This window comes from Nothoprocta perdicaria, unplaced genomic scaffold, assembly GCF_003342845.1.
Source record: "Nothoprocta perdicaria isolate Ctin4 unplaced genomic scaffold, notPer1 scaffold_55, whole genome shotgun sequence".
Taxonomy (NCBI): Eukaryota; Metazoa; Chordata; class Aves; order Tinamiformes; family Tinamidae; genus Nothoprocta; species Nothoprocta perdicaria.
This window is the reverse complement of record NW_020455810.1, coordinates 40,691-53,227: the sequence shown is the minus strand read 5'-3', so window position 1 is coordinate 53,227 and position 12,537 is coordinate 40,691. Positions and strand designations below refer to the sequence as shown.

General features: G+C 43.1%; 1 protein-coding gene across 3 annotated transcripts in view; it reads right to left on the bottom strand.

Annotated features, from left to right (window-relative positions):
* Positions 1-12,537, bottom strand: part of CDH18 (cadherin 18) — a 227,731-nt gene that overhangs the window by 204,740 nt on the left and 10,454 nt on the right. For 2 of the 3 annotated variants that reach the window (XM_026048532.1, XM_026048535.1), the window contains exon 2: positions 2,155-2,253. The gene's annotated coding sequence lies outside the window, so the exon portion shown is untranslated. Of the gene's footprint in view, positions 1-2,154; positions 2,254-12,134; positions 12,159-12,537 lie in introns of those variants that run through there. The other variant, XM_026048533.1, reaches the window with a different exon arrangement.

The following is a 12,537-nucleotide window of genomic DNA, read 5'->3' as shown; positions in this document are numbered from 1 at the left end:
CGCTCGAAGGCTGCGTCCTCCTCCCTGCTGTATTTTCCACAGGGTTATTAACACAAGACAGGCACGCACAATCTGCCTTGAGATTTTCATCATTAAGATATGCCTGCTAGGAAACTTAATTTGACGCATATATTAAGCTTCCTGTGATTACACTGGCTGCAATACATTGGAATGAGGAACAGCTGTGAAGCTAGAGCCACGTTAGTGCTGTAGCTAAGGAACCAAACCAGTTGAATCCAGGGAAGACCTCTCCTACGACTGCATCAGCTCCCGTCAAGCTGTTCCCAGCAGCTGAAAACATACATGGAAGTGAAGGAGCTTTGCAAAGCAGTCCAACATGGAACTGCAGACTTTCTTTAATATCTAGACTGGTACATTCAGCTTCAAAAAAAAAAGGCTTTATGCGATCTAAGATTGCTTAACAAGTTGACTCTAAGTCTACATATTAAAATATTAAAGCTACCTATTAGAACTTAGCTTGCCTCTAAAGATCTGCAGAAGATTGTTAGATAAACACAGAATGTAAATAAAAAGGGCTCTGAGAATTCATAAAAAGAAAGATCTAGTGAGAGATTAGCAACTCAGTGACTGCCTTTCACATGTGTATTATTTAGGTATTTATCAGAAATTAAGTCTTCACACAGATAACTGCACAAACTCACACAAAACTATCTTTACACTCTTCTTTTCCTGTCCCGTATAAGCTACTGCTGAGTGGTATGCTAAAGAACATGTAGCCACATTGCCACTACAACTGTGTATGCTGTAAATCTAACCATTACCTTTGATGGCAATGACACAGGCCTCCAGGTAGTAGAAAATACTTGAAAGAATTCCAAAAATTTCCAGTAGAGAGATTTCTGCCCATGTGCCCAAGCTATTTCTGAGTTGCACGCTATGCAAGAGTCTTGACTTCACTGATGCAGCATCAGACATTAATCAGCACAATTTCTGGTTCATTATCTTCAATGTTAATTTTAGCTAGCTCTGTTCCTTCACCCATTCCCAAAATTGAAACTGATTAAAAAAAAAAAAAAAAATCCCCCACAAAGGGACCACTGCCCACTTGCTCACAAGATAAACATAAATGCTTATGAGTAGGAAAAACTTGCATTTGGATCCGAGAAAAAAAAATCTAGAAAAAAATACTTCTTTAGTCAGACCTGTGGTATATTTTGCTAGTTCTCCACTCATCTTTTCACACTATTTTTAAAAACCGCCCAGCTGTTACTAGGTACTGTTTTTGCTGACAGCGAGTTAAGTGAAAAGGTTGCGGTGCACAACGTGCCCCAGTTGCTCGCTACCATCTTCTCGCTCTGCAGGATGCAGCCTCCTCAGAGCTGCATGCAGCAGCTCCTGGTGCCAGCCAAAATGTTCAGCATCAGCTTAAACTTTTTCCAAATGCCGGCTGTTTGATAGAGCCAGCCTAAGGAGAAGCTACAAATGCCCTTCTGCTGTCAGCCTGACAGGCAGTAACCTCTAGCAGGATGGGAAGAGCAGCTGAGGCAGGTTTGGAGCGGAAGGCTTTTCACGAAGCTCAGCTGCAACCAACCCAGGGGTTTCGGATCACTGCCTTGAAGTTTTGCAAGATAGATGAGTGGAAAAATATCACAGAGACAACAGTAAATATTGCTAGACATTAGCTATGAGCTCTAAAACAAAATTCTGTTATAAATAAATAAATAATGAGATGGTGTTTTCCTATACTATTTTATATTAATAAAATTGATTTAAAAAAACATACTAAACCAAAATCCTCAGAGAAAATGGGTATGTTTAACAAAGCCTGTACACATACATGAGAAGATTGATTCTGGGATCTCCCACATTTCTACCACGGAGTAGCTGATCTCAAGCTCTTACATAATGTAGCAGCATTTAACATCTACGAGAACAGTCCCTTAAGGAGACAGCCTGGGGGACTTTCCCTTGGAAGTGCTAATGCTAATTCCATGACATCTTACAGCAACCGCAGCTGGGTGCATCTAAAACCAAAGAATGCAGCTGTTGCCATGTCCCTCAGACCTCGTGGTGAAAAATGAACATTGGTTTAGCCCTTTGGATGTTTATCTAACCAAGGCTGATCATTCAGTTCAATTAAATGAACACTGAAGCTCATACTGCTGCAGTGAGTAAAGGAAATACTGAATTTACCTTGTTTCTTGAGCTCCAGACCAGGGTTCCAGTCGGGTGACTATCCTTCTCCTTTCAGCCTACTTCAAATAAAATTCATCTCTGCTCATTCCACAAAACCTGGAAATGAAAAACAGGATTTTACCGGGATGGTATAGAAGGGGGAAAAAAAAAGTCAATTTAGTCCCTTTTAAGAAACCTGATAAGGAGGTGTTTGTAAGCCTGTTTCTGCATACAGGAATATCATAAATTTCAGAATGGAATATCAAACCATTTGCAGAATAATGTCACTGCAATGCTAATTCTGCATTTTTAATCCTTCAAACAATGAAAAAGGCAAGTAGTCACTAATAAACACCACAGCTAACCCATCTTTCCCTTCTCCATTGTAATGAAAAAGAAAGGCAAGACTGAAGTATTTACATCCATAATTTCTGAGCAGAACACTCTAGTTTGATTTCTAGGCTAGAGAAAAAACAGAATTCTTTTTCCTCATTCAAAAATGCAGAAATAAATTGTGGGCTTCTAGAGGATACTGCATCAGCAAAAAAGGACTCAGTCCTCCAGCCCCTTCTAAGAAATAGAAACATTTTTGAATGTTTTGAGGAGGCCGCCAGGACTGGCTGTTGAACTCAATTATGATTCCACCAGGTACCATTTGATATCTTCAGAAATGCTTGGGAGAAGATGAAATAAAATATTGAAAAGTAAAAGGAAACAATTTCACTAAGTTGATGCTGAACCTTTCCTTGGGTGAGAATACCTCCCACACTCCAGATAAAGAAAATTTAAAACATTAAATCTCAATGGTGGAATCATCATAGAAAAGTAACTGAAAAATATTTTTTTCCATTACAAACATACTGTCCTATAGCTTGAAGCAGACAGCCTTACAAGATGGCATTATCCTGCCTGTAAAGGATCACAAATAATGAAAAAATGGTATCTCAGTTAAGGCAATGTCCACATTGTTTTCAGTATCTATATGCAAGAGACCTACATTTTTTCACAGTATTTAGCGTATGCCAAGGGGAGATAATAATAAAGTTGTTTGAGTTTTCTCCAAAGGTTGTGCAATGCTCCATACATGTAGCATTTGCTTGGCATGATCCAACGCAGCTGCATCGGAAGTCGGGAAAACGTCAAACACCTGGAGAAGGGAAGCAGCAGGCTCAGGCCTTCAGGGTGGCTGGTGGTAGCCCAACACGCCAAGGGAAACGCAACCAAGGAGGGTTTCCTGGCAGACGAGGCTGCCAATTGCTGTTCTCAACAGTACCAGCACATCCGTGGAAGGGGAAAGCTCCTAAGCTCGACCACGCTCTCCCTCTACGTTCACAGCTAACATTTAGCATCTGACTCTCTAACCTGGGACCTCAGACTACAGAGGTCAGGAGAAGGCGTTAGCGTAACAGAGAACTGGAAATGAGTAAAACCCACACTATATGGTCACACCAGGTATTTTGTGCTTTTTAATTAACACATGACAAGTAACTGAACAGCATAAAAATACCATGATTATTTTTCCCGACCAATCGCCTCAAAATCTCCCTGTCCAATGTACTCGCGTTTCATTCAGGATTATTCCCGACCTGCTTCTATTTACACCTTACCTATTTCCAAGTAATTTTTTTTTTTTTAATAGGAGTGGAATTTCACTTTGTAACTTCTTCATACGAGTACAGAAACATTCCTGCAAAAACAGCCTTACTGCATGCATGCAGCCTTCAAATACGACAGAAAGGATCACTCAATGAATACAGCTCTTTCTCATGTCAAGACCTTCGGAGGGGCTGAAGACTGGGAATAACCAGACTTGCTACCCGGGAGAGCAGCGCATCCCTGCAGCAATTAGCAGTAGGTCTGGAGACCTCCTAGTCCAAGCCCTCCTGCTCCCCAGAGCAGCGGGAGCTGCGGGGCCACCCTGGGCCGCCCGCCCCCTGCTCCAGTTTTGTCAACGGGCAAGGACGGAGGTTCGGGTTGGGGCAATGGCCAAGGATGGAGACTCAACCCCATCCCCACAAGGTCGCATGAGCTCCCTTTCCGCCCACCATTAAAGGTGGTTTGAAGACAGATGGTCCTGGTCTAGGAAACGTAAATCCTGAACAGATGAGACCTGTAGAGAAGGGAGGATGAAAAATAACTGTTCAGAAAACTAAGTTATTGAAAAAACACGACTGAAGAGAGGGCGGTAAGAAGTTAGTTTGGAACAGGATTTGGAAGGAGCACGAAGACGAACGGGAATTCGGGAACTCCTGGTGGAGGTGTGGGAGACAGGGAACTGAAGGGCACAAATCCAGGGACAGGGGACAAATGCGGGAACAGAGGATTGCCTGGCCACATGGAGTAAGAACTGAAGACAGACTGGAACAAAATAAGATTATGTACAATCTTAGGCATGCGGCTCAGCTCCTCAGTTATTTTTTTCACTTCTGAGATTCGAATTAGGCAACATCTAAGATGCTACAAGCCTTTTTATGTCTAAAAAAGGTCTTCAAAGGAAAAGTTGTCCTGCACTGTCTGAGCTACCCGACCAAGAAGAGTTTAATAGTATTCGACCGCACTCGAGCAGCAAGGAGTGAGATGTATAACCTTAAAATACAGGTAATGGAAAGAAATAGGGATGTGCCCGAAAGGTAATCTCAAATTCATCACGCCAGACTTTCAAAGACAAACTTTAAACAAAATGGAGGGAGCTGAAAATACCTGCTCATTTTGCTTGTGAGAAAAATGAATCTCTCATGTCTTTAGGCAGCCGAGAGTTACGTGGTCTTTGAAACTGAAAAAGTGCAAACTGTAGAGGATCAGACTGAATAAATGCTAAGATGCCAGTCTGGCAAGGCCGTTGGGAATCCACTCAGTTCTGAGCTGGCTCACGCAGGAATGTGCATTTGTTACAGTTATTTACACCTCACGGAGGAAGCTAATAAAAACAAAGGGAGGTGTTTATGCGTTAAGGAACAGGGCTGGACACAAAGGAAGTATTTGCAGGAGAACACAAAACAGGTTTTGACAGTCCAGTTACTTTAATGATAGCTGAAAATCAAAAATGAAAGATCAGGTAATTCTTTCAAGCGGATCGTACAATAAAAAAGATTAATGTTTTCTACTTAGCATCTTTCAAGGCTTCAAAAATTAGTTACCAGTGTTCCTTCCCTCAATTTACACAAAGACTTGAAATGCAAGATCCATTTAGTCCTCACAGCAAGAAGCTAAATCCTTATCGTGTTAAGGCAGAGGCAAGTAACTATGTGCAAGAGCAGTTTTCTAAATCTGCAAAGGCAATTCCAGCGCTACCATCGTGGCTGCTGCAGATGGGATAAGGGTAGCATCCAACATGCAAAAATGACATTTATATATTTGAAAAAAACTTCTTCTGTAAAGATCTCCAAAGACCTACACTTCCTAAATACTGTTTTTCTGTGCATTTTATTCAGAGCGGGTTGAAGCAGAGAGGCAGAGCAGGCTCTGCTTGTGGAGAAGCCCCTTGGTCAGTGTTAGGGTTAGGTTAATACCAACAGACTCCATCTCCATCACAAAAGTTCCTGCCAGGGCGTTAAGCTTATAAAGGAACTGAGACAATGGATCAAATCCCAACAGATTTCAAAGTTGAGAACTGAGCTGGTGTGTGACTACATTTTGGCTTGGTAAGCATATGGTACATATAATTTTCAAGATTTAGTATATTACATATAATTCCCCCCAAAATAATTTATAAGCACTGATTATTGTTGGGTCTAAGCCTATAATCCTCTTTGGGAGCAAGATACCCACTTCATAAATAGCTTCTTGAATCCAAAAAAAAAAAAAAAACAGGCTTGCAGTACTACTCACTGATTAAACATGCGCAGAAAGCCAACCAACACAAGACTACATACCCTTTAAGCTCTGATTTAAATATTTAAGTTCAGTGGTTTTCTCAAACAGTGGTTTTCTCAAATCAACTCCTAAAACTGTTCAGCAGAACTGCCCATCAGGTATACAAAATTGCCTAGGAGACAGGAGTCCCATCAATGTATGCAGTCCATAAGCCAGCTTCTTCTCCTAACAGAGTATGTTAGGTTTGTTATGGCAGGGATGGCAAAAAATGGATTTAAATCACCCAGCCCAAAGGGCTTTATTCTACAACTAATTAAAGCCCATTTGTCTCCAAATATATTGCTTTCCAATGCCATGTATGCTGCAGGCCTCAAAACACTAAAATGGAGCAAGAATGTGGACCTCTCGTGCACCCAGAGTTAAAACACAGGCAGAAATGAAAGTGCTGGCTGGGAAGGGGTTAATCCCTGGTTACAAAAATGTGCAAGAACTGGGGAAAATCATCGGAGAGCTACAGGAGGCAGGAAGAAGAGACTGGATCCATGTGTGTCCCGCATGAGAGACCCAGCAGGCACCCGCGCCCGGGCTGGAGAGCCCTGCACTAAGGGTTAGCTCGGCAGCACGCTCGTCTCCCCTACCTACTGCTTATACTGGCCTATAAATAACTGCTGTATGCTCGTAAATTCTGTAAAATCCTTCTTGCAAGTCTATTTGGGTGGTGAAAGATGTTCAAACAAAAGCGACACGGGGGAGGAAGGGTTATGGCAAGTAAGAATATAACTTGATTAAAGAGCTCTTTATCAGTTTGGATGTACAAACACTGTAGGTGCTAAAATAAGAAAATGAATCTGGCCTTCAGGTTGCATTAAAACCAGTCAACTTTGCAACACAGAAAAATCACTTCTTATTTTTAAGTTTTAGTGTAAACAAACATTGTTTTCCAATTGTCTACCTTGCTTTGAAGCTGCCTGGGCGGTAATACCAAGGGAGGACAGAGAGGAGCACGCTGATCAGAGTTCAGTGTTCACATTTCGAGCTCATCCCGTATGTGGACATTGCAGGAACGTCATTATCAAAAGCCCTAGTGCCACAGTGGGATCACCAACAATCAACAAAGATTGACTAGAGATTGACAGGCTTAAGACCCTGTCTACAGCTCAATTTGTTTGGCATTCAGTTTCCAATCCTCCTTTTTCCCGCTGCAGCGATGCCAGAATGTCGATGACCCTCAGCCGACAAGAGCAGTTCTAGTTAAGTGAGAGTCTATTTAGTCCACAGGTGTCATAAAATAACTTCAATGTATATTAATATTATATTATAATGTATATTAATATGTATAATATTAATTAATTAATATAATGTATATTAATATTATATTATATTATTATATTATTATATTATTAATATTTCCAAAGGGCATAAATTCGAATTTATAAAAGTTGTAGATGTGAATTCCATCTTATGCCAAATTAATTCCTGAGCATCACTTCTAATTAATATATTCAAGAACAGAAGAAAGTATCTGCAGGTGGAGTCCCTTAATAATGCCACTCATCTTTCACCTATTCGAAACACAAGTTTAACTATTGGAATCATCCATGTTAATGGATTTTTGCAAAGCTGAGAGAAGCACTACCTTGTTTTTAAAAGCAAATTTGCAGCTATAGGTTGCCAATAAGTACTACACACCAGTCACACAGCATTTAGCACTATCCATTTAAATGAGCCACACGCACAGGGACATTCTTCAGTTTTGCTCTGCAGGGGAGTCACAACACTCATTAAAATATAATAAGCTCCACAATGAATAGAACAAGTGCTCATTATAATGTAATGAGCAATAATTATCACCCAACAGCCCTGCGGAGCAAAAGTCATTGCATTCCAAGAATATTATATTCATATAGGGTGTTTTAAACATAAATACGCGCCTCTCCTGCCTCAGTTTGGAACTGGGACACATGTATGTGTATTCATACGACATGGCATGCTGACCATGACCAACCACACCAGTGTCACCTACTTGTTACTTGTACTTATGAGGCAAACGGCACCAGCAGCAACAGCCAGTGGCATTACCAGGATTTGGAAGCTGCTTCTCACCTATTTTGTGCAGCCTGAAAGAGCTGCAGTTCAGTCAGTAGCCTTCAAGCCTCAGCGAGGCTTATGAATCCGCAAAGCTCTCCCGGCTCTGGCTGCTCCAGAGGGAATCACAAGCCTCCTTCCAGGTGGACAGCACTTTCTGTAGGCATCTAAGAGGAACGGTCATCTTCTTCACTCACCTGTCCTATGGCTGGGCAGAGATAATCTAAGAAAAGCTGCCCCGTTTTCCTTCCCCTCCACCTTCTCTTCTAGCTCACTGACCTCTCCGGTCCATGACTATAGGATGAGAACGAGGATGAGGACCCTATGGATGAGGATGGACCAAGGATATGGACCGAGCATTAGGACCCTACATTTCCTTGGCACCTTTCTGAAAGGAGTTTCAGCTGGTTCAAAATTAAAACCAAACACAGAAAAGCTTAACTGATTTCAGAGCTGAATGAACAAGACTAATGAACTGATTATTTTACACATTCCGCCATGCAAATATACAAATATATTTAAGATCTTTCTAGGCTGAATAGGCAAGCTAAAACTCTGAGATGCAATTCCCAAATATGCATGTAAGAAATTGTGCTTTAATGAACAGCAAATATTCAATATTCATCATCAAACTGTGTAGGAATTGCTTATAATAAATATGTAGCTTTTTTTCTAACAACTCCAGTAAGAGGGTTTACTATTTACTATATTTATTAGAAAGAACAAAATGTAAAATGTATAAGAAATAGTAACTGAGGACGCTCATCCAGCTGTAAACGAGTTTCCTCTTTGCTTTTAAATATTGGTAGCTCCTATAGGCCATCAGCAGCTGCCATGCTGCAGTACTGCTCATATGCCCTAGTTTTATTTCACCTCTCCTGAAAGCCAAGATTTTACGCTTAGAAGAGTCAGCAGTTCCCTGGTGCTAATGCTGTATATCAGTGTTAAAAATACCTTCTTATGGTCAAACAAAATCTTGCATGCAGCGGACGAACTAAAGGAGTGCCCGACCTCCCTTTCAGCAAGTACTTGTTCCTCCATAGACACGCACAAATACTCCTACACCCACAAAATTAACAGCACTGCTCTTCTTCCACTGCCACCAACTCCAAACACCAGCTTAGTCTCATTTTTAAGAGAGCCTTATCTAGGCATCATTTTTACTTTAAAAAGAAAAAAAAAAAAAAAAAAAAAAAAAAAAAAAAAAAAAGAAGCAGCAGCAAGGACAGAACCAAGACAGAACCAAGTTACTTCATGTGGGCACGGCATACTTACTGCTAATGAGAGACATTTCATAGTCTTTTGGACCACAAAATCTACTTCCACAGCTTTTGCATCCGATGACAGTAATACCTCACTTAAATAGAACTCAATTTTCTAACTTTTGGATCATTTGGTCTAATGAAAAAAATCTTACTTAAAATGAACCCTTCGATATAATCATGAAAATGCATGCATCTGAGAAAATAAACAGAGTGATCTTACTGAAAAGAATATTGTTTAAATGTGCTTGGGTCCAGTGAACAGGAACAGTTCACTCTGTATCTACCCAAAGGGCTTGGTAACTTTTACATGCTCTTTATAGTAACATCATTCTTAACGAGCTTTTAATGTTACTCTTTTCTGAAGCTGATTCCCATGCAAAGAGCATCAGTGAGGGTGCATCTGCATGCACATCCACGTTACAGATCCACGTATTACACACTAAAGACTATCACTTACGAAATAATATAGTGTAAGATGAACCTGGAAATACCAAAAAAAGGAGTCAACATGATGGGCTCCTGCTACCAGGATAACTTTAATGAAGTGCTTTTGAACTCCACCATTGCAACCTGCTGAAGCACTGTCCCAGGGCTGCTGTCATCCTGGGGCAGGGACCACGCATGCAGAAGACCAGTCAGATCTGGCACTTTGCCCACAACGCGCACGAATCTGCTTTCAGATGTGGCCATATCAGCCCTAAGTTATATTAAACCTGAGGCAAGGGAGAGTCGAGACAGAAGCAAATATCTGTGACCTAGGTGAATTATACCTTGCAAGAATATTCGCTTAGAAGAAGCAAGTTGCTTACTAACAGGCTGGAAAACTGTATTTTTTAAGCAAAACGTTGCCTTTTATGCAGAAACAGACCGCCTTCCATTCGTGCCTTAAGATCAGGCCAGGAATGGGGGCCACTGTTTAAAGCAGTATCAGCTCATCTGCCAAAGCCCACCTTTGGGGGCTCAAAAATCTCACCCTGCCAGCAACAATCTTCCTTCTCCCTTATGGGAGACACGATTTCAGGGCTGCCTGTTCAGGGACTTCTTAAGAGTTCTGCTACAAACCTTGGATTGCATTTTGAAATTCCACATAACTTTCTGCGTTGGAAACGGAGTGCAAAATAGTATTTATAATACAAAGTTATTTGCAGAGTAATGGGGACACTGGCATTTCAGTATTTGGGATATTCCTTTAAAGCAACACGGTGCAACACTGGTTCTGCAGTTCCTGTACAATATTCACCTCATACATGGAGTTACGTGGTGTTTTAATGGCTTCTCTGAGGACATTTCAAACGAGTGGTGAAACCAAAGCAGCGTGCACACGTCCTGCTTTCCCACAGACTGAACCCTCTTCCAGCTATGTCGCTGTTGACCAGAGAAAATACATTTTCCACACCAATCTCGTTCTCCAGTGAGATATATATGTGAGCAAGACGTGCTGGATTATATAAACCTCAGCAGGCAATTGGTTTTTTTCCAGGTTATTTATGCTTATGACCCTTGTACACTGATTTCCCTCCTCCAAAGTGGGTGTCCAACACTACGAGGAGAATCTCTTCACACTGATTCCTTCTGGTTCGTTATTTCCTCCAGCTCGTGGGTCACGGCAACGAACTGAGCGTGGGGCTCCCGACAGGACCGGCCTGCCGAGGGGGGCTCGCGGGCGGCTCGCGGCCTGCGCGCCAGCTCACGCTCACGTGCATGGAAAAGGTGGCTCCGCGCCGAGCTCCTCACGCTGCTAATTCCCAGCGCAGCCTCTGTGAGCAGAGCTACAGCGCTGCACCGGAGCAGGAGCTTCCAGACATGCAATAGGATCTATCACAGCCTTCAAATTTAATTTAGCGGATGGGGATGTCGGCTAAAGTCCTCCGCGCAACCACGCTTAACTCAGCTACTTGAATTTTCCAATGCGTTTATTGCTAGTAAACTCCAAACCTTATTAAAAACAGGGGCTACAGTTAAGAGCAGCTCAAAGAGAAGATAATTATTTTCTATTTCTTTTTTAATAAGTACACATTCACCCCCAGACGTTGCATAGCACAGCACACGTCCACCAACACTGACCGCTACCAGCCAGGGTGGCCGCAGCACCAAGGGGCTGAGCCAGGGGCTCTGCACAACAGCACCGTGAGCTCTGCAACTAAAAAGCACTGCTTTCAAGTCAAACTGTTCGGGGGTTAAGCAGGGGAGGGTCCGAACCTGCATGCAGTGCCCGGACTGGCACTTTGTCCTAAATCGCGGGTCAGCCTTGCCATGTGGGTGAAGCCTCGGAGGATCCTCCGCATCCCCAGGCGGTCAAGGAGTGAGTGAGGTTTGCACCTCGTCTGTAAGCGTTCGCTCAGCAACACAGTGCCCCCCTAAGCCGTGCTCATGTACTGGATCTGCTGCTGCTTCACGGAAAAGGGGCCGTTTGACTCTCGGTTTTTCGTTCAGAGGGGGCATACAGTGTGATTTCTTAATTTCTTTTTTTTCTTTTTCTTTCTTTCTTTTTTTCTTTTCTTTTCTTTTTTTTTTTTTTTTTCGGAGGTGGGGAGGTAGGCATGAAGCAAAGTTATCTCTCGGAGCCCCTCAGCAGGTAAACCAGTAATTTTAAGTAGTTATAAAGGAATAAGGGAAAACTACTATGCTGTTTCCATAGGTACGCTTATTGCAAGGAAAAAGAGGCACACCTGAGCTTGCCTTAAGTAATTACCACGAATTGTGTGTTTTGCAGGAAAGCCTGACCCGAGCCGGTGGGGCAGGCTGGGGAAGCCTCCGGGCTATGTTTCCAGGTCAGTCCTTTACCTTTGAAAAGGTAAAGGCAAAACGCCAAACACAGGCCAAACTTCAAATTACCTTCCTGTTCCCGCTGAGGACACAGGTCTCCTCTCGCCGTGGGGAAGGAGCTGCTGCAGAGGGAAGGCTCCTGCAGAAGGAAGGCTCCCGCCTGCCCCCCTGGGAGCGTGGAAGGGCAGCCCGGAAAGCCCCGGGGCTCTGCTCGGTGCCTCGGAGCGAGCACACCAACCTGTCCCCTGCGCGGAGGCACCGATGTTATCCCTCTCCCGTGCTAACCGAGGCCATCATTTTATTGGTTTTCCACGGCATTTCTCCCGAGCATGAAAAAGCCCTGCCGGGGAGCCGGCCCTACCGGCGGAGCTAACGCGGCCGCGCAGGGCAGGGGAGCGCGCGGGGCGCCCTGCAGAGCGCGGCCGGGCAGGGCGAGCGCGGCCCCGGCCCCGGCCCGCGGTCCCCAGCAGCG